Source organism: Echinops telfairi, unplaced genomic scaffold, assembly GCF_000313985.2.
Source record: "Echinops telfairi isolate 266 unplaced genomic scaffold, ASM31398v2 ScPeMD7_9;HRSCAF=40, whole genome shotgun sequence".
NCBI classification, from domain to species: Eukaryota; Metazoa; Chordata; class Mammalia; order Afrosoricida; family Tenrecidae; genus Echinops; species Echinops telfairi.
Genome location: NW_022103906.1, coordinates 24,347,694 through 24,360,728, shown reverse-complemented (window position 1 = coordinate 24,360,728; position 13,035 = coordinate 24,347,694). Strand labels below are relative to the sequence as shown.

At 47.6% G+C, this 13,035-nt stretch overlaps 1 pseudogene; it reads left to right on the top strand.

The window, feature by feature from the left end:
• Nucleotides 1–339: 339 nt before the first annotated feature.
• LOC101663941 lies at nucleotides 340–10,368 on the top strand (annotated as a pseudogene).
• The last annotated feature ends 2,667 nt before the right edge of the window (nucleotides 10,369–13,035 follow it).

The following is a 13,035-nucleotide window of genomic DNA, read 5'->3' as shown; positions in this document are numbered from 1 at the left end:
TTAGGAAACCCTGGAGAGAAGGCCGGGTAGGGGAATCTGGAATGCAGGAAAAACTCAAAATCTTAAAAATGACCAGTTACTGGTCAGAGAGAGACTACTGGACCCTCAAGACTATGTCTCTTAGCAATCTTTCAACCCTGAAACTGAAATCACCCCATGGCTCTACTTTCAACCAAGCAATGGACAAGTCTATAGGGTGAATAATGACATTAGGGAAATAGACATTCCTTAAACTATCAATTACTCAGGGTAATGTTGACCCCCTGCCCCACTGGACACAGAACCTCACTTGGCCCAGCCCCACCTTGGCCCTGGTACCAGCCCTGGCCCAGTGAGGCGATGGCCAAGGTGTTGTTGTTGAATGTGGCGGTCCTGGAGAATCTGAGTACTTTTCACAGCCCCTTCCAGTTCAAGATTAGCTTCTAAAGCAATGAAACCTTGGAGGATAACCTGGAGTGGAAGATCATTGACGTGGGCTCCGCCGAGAGTGAGGAGTTCGGTCAAGTCCTAGACTCGGTGCTGGTTGGCCCAGTCCCAGCAGGGAAGCACGTGTTTGTTTTTCAGGCTCATGCCCCCAATCTTTCCCTCATCCTGGAGACTGATACTGTGGGTGTGACTGTGATGCTCACCACCTGCACTTACCATGGATGGACAGGAGTTCATCCAAGTGGGCTACTATGTGAACAACGAGTACCCCAGCCCTGAGCTGCATAAGAACCCACCCCAGAAGCCAGGCTTCTCTCAGCTCCAGCACAATATCTTGACGTCCAACCCGCAAGTGACCCAGTTCCACATGAACTGGGACAACAGTGCTGATCAGCTGGAGGCTATGGACACCCAGGACCTTTCCCTGAGTGGGGGCCTCCCCTTCAGCTGCATGGCTCTCCAGGGTCTGGGCCTCCCGGGCTGCATCCCTAGCTTCCTCCCTGAGAACTCCATGAACTGCATCTACCAGGGGGCTCAGCCTTGCAGGGTCTCTGCAAGAGCAGAGACCAATCTCCGGCTGGCACATCTAGAGTGAGCACGTGGGCCATCTGGGGGACTTTTGGGGCTGTCACTTACATGAAACCAGTCAGATTTAGGCCCCATGGAAAGGACAGACCCTGTCTCACCCAGCCCAGGCCCAGGAGGTGCATCTCAACTCTCCATAGGCCTGTAAGAAGTAGGTCCTCAGTTCTTCCTGATATACACCTACTTCCTCCCTTCCACCTGCACCGTAAACTCACCTGGAGGCCATGGTGCTCCCTGAATGTCCCTGACCCCAAGCTGCTCCCTATAACCCTCCTTGGTCAATGCCTGGCAAGGCTCTAGCCCTGTCATTCCTTTCTGAACATCTGAGGCCACAGGCAAAGAAATCCTAATTAGTGCGTATGCTCGGACACAGTGTCCTTCCAGGAGGATTTTGAGCTCTTTGCAACCCAGTCACCCCTGGAAAATGCTGCCCCCAATGGTGCAATCAGCAGGTGCCTCTCCTCTCAGTCACCCCTAGCTGGGCCTAGCCTTCCCTAGAGTTCAGCGGTAGAGAGTTGGTATGTCGGGAGGGTTCTACTGTGCTCTGGCTATCAGGGTGTGGGCACCAAAGCCCTTCCACCCATGCTCTGTCCTCTTGTCAAGACCACACGTGCTCACGGGCCACAGGATGGGCATGGGAAGCTGGAAGTTGTCTGGAGCCTGAAAACCTTCCCTCCCACCTCCTTGCTGCTTTGTCAATGCTGTTGTGATTGCAGTTTGTATATTATAGGGGCTTTGCATTAAACACATTTGGTTGCTGTAAAAAATAAAAGGACTTCATTGAGAAAAAAACTATCCATTACTCAAGAAAAAAGCAACATTCAGGAGGCAGAGAGAGTTTTGAAAGGAGGAATGAAACAAGAAGAAAGTGATGTTAGATTGTGGGGATGATACTCAAAGGCATAACACAAAATGTGTATAATTGCTGAATGGAAAACTGATTTGCTCTGTAAGCTTCCATCTAATTCACAATTAAAAGTTGATATATATGTCTGCATGTGTGTATGTGTATGTGCACGCACACCCACGTCCTTCCTTGCCCCTAACCCTCCATTTTCTCATGTTGCTCAAAGAAAAACTAAGTCCTTAGGACGGTGTTTAGGCTCGCTTCCCCCAGAAGCCCTCTGCTACCACTCTCCTCTCCACTCATTCTGTCCCAGACACATAAGCTTCCTGACTGCTGCTCACTCATACCAGATATGCTCCTACCACCGGCCCTTTGTACCGACTTTGCTTCTTCAAAGAAAACTGCCTTCCCGGCTATCAACATGGGTAAGTCCCTTAGCAAATCAAGGGGTTTTGCTCACAGATCTCCTCAGTGAAATCTACTATGATCGGCTTACATGCAGGTGTAGCCCTCCCCACTATGACACGCCCAGACCACTTTTTCTACTTACCAACTTCTATGAAACGGTCTAAGTTATTTATTATGCTTACTGATTATTGTCTCTCACCTTCGCTCCTTAAATGAAAGAGCTAATGTTTTTTGTCTATCCCTGAGAATGAAGCCCCAGAACTGACTGACATCCCCAACTGCTGCCCCTCTGAATCCACCATCATGTAAGGCTAACCTTCCTGCACATTGCTACATGCTCATAGCTGAGTACAGCAGGAGTTCTAAGGTAGGTACATTCGAGCAAGATGCTAGATTCCGCCTAGAGGTAACTTTGATGCAAGAGCCTCCAGTGGCCTGGCCAACCCATTCCTGGAATGGACTTGATTCTGAGGTCCTTTCTACTACAATCTTCCTTTCTCCGCTTCTTCCATTGTATCAGAGATGGAAGGCTCTCCCTGCTTCCCTGGTCCTTCCCTTAGTAAGTCTCTGGCAAATCTAGCCCATCTTGGCATCTTCTTGGCGAACCTGAATGAAAGCATCTCTTTGTTCCCTAATATACTCCAAGTTCACTGCCAGTAGACCCACCCATGGCCATCAAGTTGATTACAACTCTAAGCGGCCCTATGAGACAGAGTAGAACTGCTCCGAAGCGTTTCCAAAGCTATAAATCTCTACAGGAGCAGCCTACCTCATCTTATTTCCATGGTGCAGCTGGTGGGTTGGAACTTCTGACCTTGTGTTTAACAGCCCAATGCATAATCCACTGCATGACAAGTAGTATGCTCTACTGATCAAGTGCTACTATCCCTAGACTTGGGATAGATGTTCAATAAGAATCTGTAGAATGAGCAATTAATGAAGGATAAGGGGTAAACCCCATCACTTGTCAAAAAGGACATTGCAAAATCAATCATGAGTACAATACTGTGTATGATAGGATGATATCTATCCACCTTCAAGGAAGTCCAATCAATACAACTATTATTCAAATTTATGCACAAACCACAAAAGCTAGTGATGAAGAAATTGAATAATTCTACCAATGGCTTCAGTTGGAAATTGATCAAGATGCACTGATAATTAGTTGTGATTGGAATGTAAAAGTTGGAAACAGAGGAAGGCACAGTAGTTGGAAAATATGGCTTTGGTGATAGAAACAAAGCTGGAGATCGCATGATAAGATTTGGCAAAAATCAACAACTTGTTCATAGCAAACACCTCTTCTCAACAACACAAAAGGTGACTATATACATGGACTTCTCCAGCTAGAATGCATAGATTTCAAATTGATGACATCTATGGGAAGAGAAGATGGACAAGCTCAGTATCAGCAGCTAAAACCGGACCAAGGACCGACTATGAAATAATCCATTAACAGCTTAAATGTAAATTCGGGATAAAGCTGACAAAAACTAGAATAAGTCCAAAACAAACAAAATATGACTTTGAATCTTTCTCACCTGAATTTTGAGAGCATCTCAACAGCAAATTTGACTTATTGAACACTCACGACAGAAGACTTGATGAACTGTGGGAGGACATCAAGAACATCATTCATGAAGAAAGCAAAAGGTCAATAAAAAGACAGGAAAGAAAGAAAAGGTCTAAGTGGATGTCAGAAGAGACTCTGAAACTTGCTATTAATAGTAGAGTAGCTAAAGCAAATGGAAGAAAGGGTGAAGTCAAAGAACTGAATAGAAATTTCCAAAGGGCAGTTCAGGAAGACAAAGCCAAATATTATAATGAGATGTTCAAGGACCTAGACTTAGAAACCCAAACGGGAACAGCACACTCAGCATATTTAAAATAGAAGAACCCAAGAAAAAATGCAAGCCTCAAGTTGCAATCTTGAAAGAGGCTATGGGCAAATATATGGAATGATGCAGGAAGAATCAAGAAAGGATGAAAAGAATACACAGAATCACTTTGCCAAAAGGAATTAGTCAATATTCCACCATTTTAGGAGTTACCATCTGAGCAAGAACCAATGATACTGAAGGAAACAGTTTAAGCTGCACTGAAAGCATTAGCCACAAACAAGGCACCAGGAATTGATGGAATACCAATTGAAATGTTTCAACAAGCTGCTGAAGCCCTGGATGCACTTACTTGCCTATGCCAGGAAATCTCTAAGACAGCTACTTGATCAAATGACTGGAAGACATCCATATCTGTATCCATTCCAAGGAAAAGGGATACAATAGAATGTTTAAACTCTAGAGCAATATCACTGATATCACATGCAAGTAAAATATTGCTGAAGATCATCCAACAATGGCTGCAGTAGTACATTGTCAGGGAACTACCAGGAGTTCAGGCCAGATTCAGAAAAGGACATGGACCAAGGGATATCACTGCTGATGTCAAATGGATTTAGCTGACAGCAGAGAGTACCATAAAGATGTTGACTTGTGTTTTATTGACTATGCCAAGGCATTTAACTGTGTGAACCATAACAAACTTTGGATAACCATGAGAAGAATGGGGTTTTCAGAACACTTCGTTCTGCTCATTCGGAATATGTGCATGGATCAAGAGGCAGTTTTGTGACCAGAACAAGGGAATATTTCATAATTTAAAAATCAGGAAAGGTGTGCATCAAGGTTGTATCCTCTCACTATGCTTGTCCAATCTGTATGCTGAGCAAATCATCTGAGAAGCTAACTTCTATTAAGAAGAATATAGCATCAGGATTGAAGGAAGGCTTATTAACAACCCTCTATAAGCAAATGATGCAACCTGGCTTGCTGAAAGTGAGGAGGCCTTGAAGCACTTGCTGATGAAGATCAAAGATGGCAGCCTTCGGTGTGGATTACAAATCAATGTTAAGAAGACCAAAGTCCTCAGAACTGGACCAATAAATGATAAGTGGGGAAACCTGGAAAACTGGGCTAATCATGCTAAATGGAGAAAAGGCTGAAGTTGTCAATAATTTTGTCTTGCTTAGATCCACCATTAATGTTTATGGAAGCAACAGTCAAAATGTCAAAAGATGAATTGCATTAGGTAAACCTGCTGCACAAGACCTATGTAGCGTATTACAAAGCGGGGAGGTTACTTTATAGACTAAGACAAACCTGACCCAAACTAAGGTATTTTCAGTTGCCTCATAAGCATGAGAAAGTTGGCCATGGAATAAGGAAAAACCCCCAAAACGTGCAGTACAACTATCGTGTGAACTATGGCGCTGGTGAAGAATATTGAAAGAGCCATGGACTGACAGAAGAACAAACAAGTCTTCTTGGAAGAAGTACAGCCAGAACGCTCCATAGATGCAGAGACATTGGCTCACAAACTTCGAACATGTTATCGGGAGAGACAAGTCCCTGGAGTCTAGCAGCCAGGTCATCATACTTGGTCAAGTAGAGGAGCAGGGAAAACGAGGAAGGCTCCTGATGAGGTGGATTGGCACAGGGGCTTCACCAAGGGGCTGCTACACAAGAGCAGGTGTGAGGATGGCGCAGGCCCAGGAAGGACTGGCTCTGTTGTACTTGATTTGGGAACCCCCTGTAAGATGAATGTCTTTGGTTTACACTTGAGGCTGCTGTTAGGTGTCATGGAGTCGGTTCTGATCCATAGCAACCCTAGGCACGACAGAAAGAAACACTGCACACCCCTGCCCCGTCCTCCCAACTCTGCCTGAGCCCATTACTGCGGCAGCTGCTTCAGTCCTTCTCCTTGAGGGCTGTATAAGTCTAGGTACTATAGAGAAACAAATCCACAGCAACTCATGTATAAGAGAGTTTTATGTAAAGAAAGTGTGCATCACGAAAACATCCCAACCCAATGCTGCCCAAGTCCACAAGTCCAACAGTAACCCATTAACCCAACACCAGTCCACAAAGTCCTCCACCTCACAAAACAGAGGCAATGCTGCTGACTGCAGGAGGAAAGCTGAGTCAGTGAACGAATACGCATCTCAGCACTAGCAGGGGTCTCCACACGGCTGCTCCAGCACCCAGGGCTGCATCGGGATAGGTCCATGTAGCTTCTCCTTGGGGACGTCTTGTAGGAAGTCAATCTTGCAAGCTGAAGCAGGGAACTGCTAAGGCAGCTGCACCCTGGTGCGACCATCACAAAGCAAGAGACCCGAGAACTAGAAAGGCAAGGCTCACTACCCATTTATCCCTCCACCTTTCAATTAGCCCCACATGTAATTATCGGCCAGGTTGGCACAATTAAGTAACTCTAGGGCCTTCCTCTTTCTTGCTGTCCTTCCGGTTTACCGAGCATGATGTCTCCCCTGACAACATGTCCAAAGTAGGTAAGATGAAGTCTTGCCATCAGTGCCTCCTAAGGAGCATTCTGGCCATATTTCTTCCAAGACAGATTTGCTTATCTTTTTTAGCAGTCCATGGTACTTTCAGCATTCTTCTCCAGCACCCTAGTTCAAATGCATTTATTTATTTCTTGTCTGTTTGTTTATTGGTCTTCCTTACTCGATGCCCAACTTTCTCAGGCATATGAGGCAATTGAAAATAACATGGTTTGGGTCAGGTGTGCCTTGGTTCTAATACAGCACCCTTCCTTTTCAACAACTTAAAGAGCTCTAGTGCAGTAGTTTCACCCAATGCAATGTGTTGTTTGATCTCTGGACTGCTGCTTCATGAGTATTGATTGTGAACCCAAGCAAGACAAGGATTGGTCCTAGGAAAGGTAAATTTTGTCCTTCACTCCCTGGGTCTTCTGCCAAGTTATTTAAACAAACACTAATTAGAATATAGTACAGCATCCAACTGACCAAAGATAACCAATATTTTTATAGTGTTTTACAATGTTGCTAAAAATCTTTTACAAATTTATTGTCATATAATCCTTGCACTAACCTTGTGATGGAAATTACTATCTATTTTACATTTGCAGTCACTGCATGGTGCAAACTGTTAACATTCTCACTAGTAACTGAAAGGTTGAAGGTCAGCATTCACCTAGAGGCATCTCAGAAGAAAAGACTGGCAATATTCTTCCAAAGAATCGGCCTTAGAAAGAAAGCCTTGTGGACCACAGGTCCACTCTGACACACAGGGGTGGCCATGACTCAGAACCGACTCAGTGGCAGTAACTGGCTTTTGGTTTTCATTTTGCATTTGATTAAAAAACAAAAACAGAGATTAATTGATTTGCCCAAGATCACACAACAGAGCTAGGCTCTTTTGAATCCAGATGTGTTCCTGGGCTCAGGTTCTTCCCGTTGAGGTGAGCCCCAGTATCAGGACAGTGGGAACAGAGTCCAAGTCAGGATCTAGTATGGACTTAGCATGAAGAGGCAGGGCAGGACCTGGGGACTGGTCATGGGGATCGCCTCATGTTGTGCAACTCCAGGGCAGGGTGTTCATGGTGCTCCCTGAGTTGTGCAACTCGGGAGTCCTGAACATAAGCAGCTGCCTCATCCTCCGGGGCTGTCAAGAAGACACAGCTGAGTGAGAATGGAAAGCAACCAAAGGGAAAGCAGATGTCTCACCAAGCTTGGGAAGACAGGACTGGTCACTGGACAAAGGTCTCAAAAATGCTGCAAAGAAGGCTCCTCTCCACCCCAGTCAGACTGAAGTGAGCTCTCTTTCAATCGCATCAACCTGGGGGTGTTCTTTCAGGTCTCGCATAATGAGGCTATCTTGCACTCTGGCCAGCTGAGCAGGAATCATGCCCTTAACTTCAAATGCTTTCCTGACAGAGAATGGGAGGGAGGGGTAACACTGATGAGGCTCCCTCCATGCATGCAGCAGAAGTAACCCAATTAGTGTCTACTGGGCATTCAATCCAGTGAGGAGCTGTGATCATGATCCGAAGTGGAACAGACCCAAATTCACAGCCATTTTGCGCCATTAACTGAACGAGGCCTTCTCTCTTTTGAAGAGTGAAATAGAAGCTACCAGCTTCTTCTACCCACCTGGACTAGGATCCCCAAGCCCCGGCCGGCATGTGCTTCCACCCAGATCCGCAGTCCTGCTGGTGGATGCAGCTTTCCTTCTGGTTTGCTGCGGCACAATGGTGCATCAGAGTGGACTACAGACATATAAGACATGGATTCCCAGAAGCCTCAGGGCACTTCATGGGACCTGGTCTCAGCCAGCCTCCTCCCTTAATCCTACTGTGCCCTACTCACATTACCATGTTCTATGCATGCCATGATGTAGAAAGAAAGACTGGCAGGCGAGATGGAGAGAGAAAGGAAAGTTGGGAAGCTATTGTTGAATCTCCACCTGCCCCATGCACCACCAAAAGTGGCTCCACCCTTCATTCACTCATTCATTCTTCCGATTAAATTGGACCGGGTGGTTAGAATAGGGATGTCCCAGTGGCAACCTGGATGGGTGGACAAGTAAAGGCGCATGTAGGACAGTGGCTGTCTCAGTGGATACCTGCACGGGCCGTTATTACCAAGGATTTGTAGACCTGCTCCCGCCCCCTCACTCCTAAACCACAATACAACAGACCATATCAGGAGCCTGGGATGGTTAGCAGTGAGGATGACCACTAACATCCATGGGGTGAGAGGCAGGTGGGAAGAAGGCAGCCAGAGCTCCTAAGTCCGTCCTGTCTTGGGCAGGATTGGCTTGGAATCCAGAGTCAGTGGGGATGGGAGCCCCAGAAGGCCTGGCTGAAAAGGGAGAGGAGGATAATGTTGCAGAGAACGGCTCCAGGTGAGCCAGTCTGATGCCCTGGGGATGTCCCTTGGAGACAATGGCAGTCGGGAAGCTCATCTGGATTCTGGGAGCATGTTCTCTTCACCTCAACAGCATGCTCCACTTTAGACTCCTCCCCATGCCCACCAGTGACGACTTGACCCTGGCTGACCCCATTTCCTGAACCTTGTGGCTGGCCAGGCCCTGATCCGGCTAGCTAGCAATCTGCCAGCACACAGCCATACATTTTCAGCATGCCTATCACCCACACAGAGCAGCGTTTCCCCTGTATCCACAGCCCTAGAAACCCCGGCTCCCGTTTTTTTGATGAGAGTCAGAGCTCTGTTTGCTGGTCTGCTCTGCCCCTGCCAAAGCTATTGCTCCCTTCACCAGCTCGCACGGCCCCTCACCACCCTGGCCCTAAGATTGCCAAACAGATGCCAGGCAGCCTGTGTCCCACTCCTGAGAGCTCAGCCAAGCCCCCCAGAGGCTGTCCGTATCTATTGCTTGCTCTTATTGTGTAGCTCTAACCACCGAACAACTGCCGTGTAATTACACCTCCACTCTTCCAAGCTGCCTGCCCAGCAGGTCCCAGGGAATTATGCACTACTTAAGGGGAAAGTGTGGTTACTAGAAAACAGTAGATGAACAAGGGCTCTTGCAGGCACCTTCCTTCCTTCCCTTAATTTACAACAAACCTCTCTGTTTATGGAGTCGGTAACATATTTGAACACTGATTCATAAGAGGCCCTTCTCTCAGGCACCGTATATCTGGCAAATAATTCCCCTTCCACTGAGGTGTGTGCAGAATTCAGCTCAGGCAATTTACAGGGCTGTGCGAGGCAAGGGACACAGGGGACACTTGAGCTTTCGGCCAGACTATGTAGTGGCCTTTGGAGGGCAGCGGGAGGAAGGAGTACCTGTCCAGTGAAGGATTAGCCACCTGCAGAATGCGCTCTAAGCCCCGCCCCACGGGAAACTCAGCGAAAGATTGCACCGTGGTTACGTTGGTGCAGGACGGCCAAGGCACAGAGCAAGTCCAACCTCCAGAATTGAGCCTAGAGCTTTCATATGGGCTCCATGGTCACCCTCTGGGATAAGATGTGGACAAAAGACTGGCGTTATCACAGAGTCCATTGTACTGGGATCCACAGCCAACACTCAGGGAACACTCAGGTCGAGAAATCAAACGACATATTACAGTGGACAAATCTGTGGCACAAGACCTCTTTCAGGTGCTAAAGACCAAAGATGTCACTTTAAGAACTGAAGGGCTCCTGTCCCACGTCTTGCCGTGTTCAATGGCCGTGTACGCGTGCATGTGAGGGCTGGGCGGGGAATCAGAAGACTAGAGATGAAATGCTGCCTTCGCATGACTGTGTCGGGGAAAGATATTGAAAGTCCCGTGGGCTGCCAGAAGCACGGACAAATCTGTCTTGGAAGAAGTACAGCCAGAAAGCGCTTCGCCGCGAGGCTGACAACACGTCATCCCAGGTACTCTGGACGTGTTATGGGGAGGACCAGTCCCTGGGAAAGGACGTGAGTGACAAAGAGGGAGACCCTCGAGAAGATGGATGGACACCGTAGCTGCAACATCACAAGGATGAGGATGGCGCAGGACCGGGCAACGTTTCATTCTCTTATACACGGAGACGATGGCGCCTTACAACATCAGTCTGTCCTTCTGTCGCATTGTGGTAGTCTGCACATTGCTGTAACACTCAAAGCTGCATTTCCAGTGCCTCAATGAGCAGCAGGGTCCTAAGTGTCAGCATGTCTTCCAGACTAAGAGCGAGTAGGGGCAACAGCAGCCTTGGGCGTCTGACTCTGAAAAATCAATTCATGGAAATCCTGTAGGTTACAACAGAAGGTTGGCTGCTGTAACACTGAAAGATGCGCCTTCTAGGTTGAAAGGCACTCAAAACCCAGTGTCCTCACAACGGTCTTGAGCACAGCAATGACCGTGACGATGCCAGGAGAGCCGGCAACAGTTCGTTCTGTGTCGCCTGGGATCTCCATGAGTCAGAGCCAATTAAGTGGCAGCTAACAACTGTGGCCAGACTCTGCTAGCACGTGCAGCGTGGCTGTTCTCTGGTTCATTCTTCCAGCAACTCCATGAAAGCCAACCATGTCTGAGCATCTCCGTGTACATGTGGGGAGACAGCGGTCCAGGAAGCAGGAGGCAAACGGCTCAAGGTCACAGAGCTGGTTGTTGCTTGTCCCCAACTCCCTGAGGTCGTGCGTCTCACCTTCCTTTGGGTCAAACCAAACCAAGCTCACTGCCATCGAGTCGATGCTGACCCATTGCAACCCCCTGTGGGTATCTGAGACGGTAACTGTTTATGGGAGTAAGAAGCCCAGTCTTCTCCCTCGGAGCTCTCGAACTGCCAACCATGGGGATCGCAGCTCAAGGAGTAACCACTATACCCTGAGGGCCCCATTTCTTTTGGTAGAAAAGAAGGTAGCAGCTGTCCTGCTCCACTCCTTCCAAGTGTCAGGAGATGTGGTGACGTGTCAGTGACCGGTTGCAAGAGCTTACTATTGCAGTGATGCTGGTGACAGAAGGCATCTTATTGAAGTGAGATTGGGTTGTGACAGATAGATTGAAGCCCAGCTTTTCTTGCCAGTTTGCTGCTTTCAAAATCCTTGAAAGGCAACTGATAAATAAACCTGACTGTTAGGTAAGACCAGTCCCTGGAAAGGACATCATGTTTGGTAACGTCGAGGGGCAGCAAAGGAGGGGAAGACCCTGAAGGAGACGGAGTGAGCAACAGTGGGCTCGAGAAGAGGAACAATTGTGAGGAAGGCCAGGAACAGGGGAGTGTTTCGTTCTGTTGTGCAGAAGGTCATGATGGGTCGGTACCTCCTCCATGGCAGCTAACAGCAACATAAGGTAAGGCAATATCACTCCCCTCCATCTATCCTCACCCCACGTCCACACAAAATGACTTCCCAAAGAGAGCAAATGGCATCCAACAGTGTACCTGGATACGGTAATAAGGGGCCCTGACTCTCGCTCATATGAAGAGATGCCTCACTTACAGGTGTGCCCACGTCAAGCCAGTCCCAGACAATCACCTACCCAAGTCCATGATGCCCCAGGAAGGGCAACAGAATGAAGGAGAAACATTGCTTATGAATCCCTGTGTCCAGTGAGCTGTTTACACTTTCTGAGCTTCTGTAAAACAGACAGAATAAAGATTATCTTTTTCTTTTTTTTTTTAGAATTGGATGAAATATGGGAGATTTGTCAGACTACCTGGCATATAAAAACCACATCGCAGTCGAGTGACTTCTGGCCCGTGCTGACAACATGTGTTAGAGTGGAGAAGACTCCATGAGATTTTCATGGCTGTGATCTTTACCGCCATTTCTTCCCCGGTCCACTGAGTGCATTTGAACTACAAACCTTCAGGCTAGCAGTCGAGAGAAAACTGTGTGTGTCACCCAGGGGTCTCACCTGGTATATACCCAAACCCAAACTCAAATGTGATGGACTTCATTCCGACTCATAGTGACCCCATAAGACAGTTAGAACAACCCCTCTGAGTTTCTGAGGCTTTAAATCTTTACTGGCTCAGACAGCTTCATCTTTCTCCCAGGAAGCGACTGGATTTAAACCTCTGACCTTGCAGTTCACGCACAGCTCAGTGATTCACCCACTATGCCACCAGTTCTTCAGATGCTTCTTGTTCTGTGGTGTCCTGGTGGCACAGTGATTAAGCATCCGCCTATTAACCAAAGGACTGGAAGTTCAAACCCACCACTTTTTCTGCCGGGAAAAGATGAGGCTGCCTGCTGTAAAGATTCAGTCTTGGAAATCCTTGGGGATGGTTCTACCCTGCCCTATAGCATCTTTGTGAGTTCACATGGCTACACCTCAGGCTGCTAACCACGAAGTCAGCAGTTCAAAACCATGAGGCTTTCTAATCCAGTAAAGAGTAACCATCCTGGAAACCCACAAAGGCAGTTCTACCCTGTCCCACAGGGTCACTCAGAGCAAGAACCGACCTGATGGCAGAGAGTGAGTGAGGGAGTGAGGGAGTGAGGGAGGGAGTGAGTGAG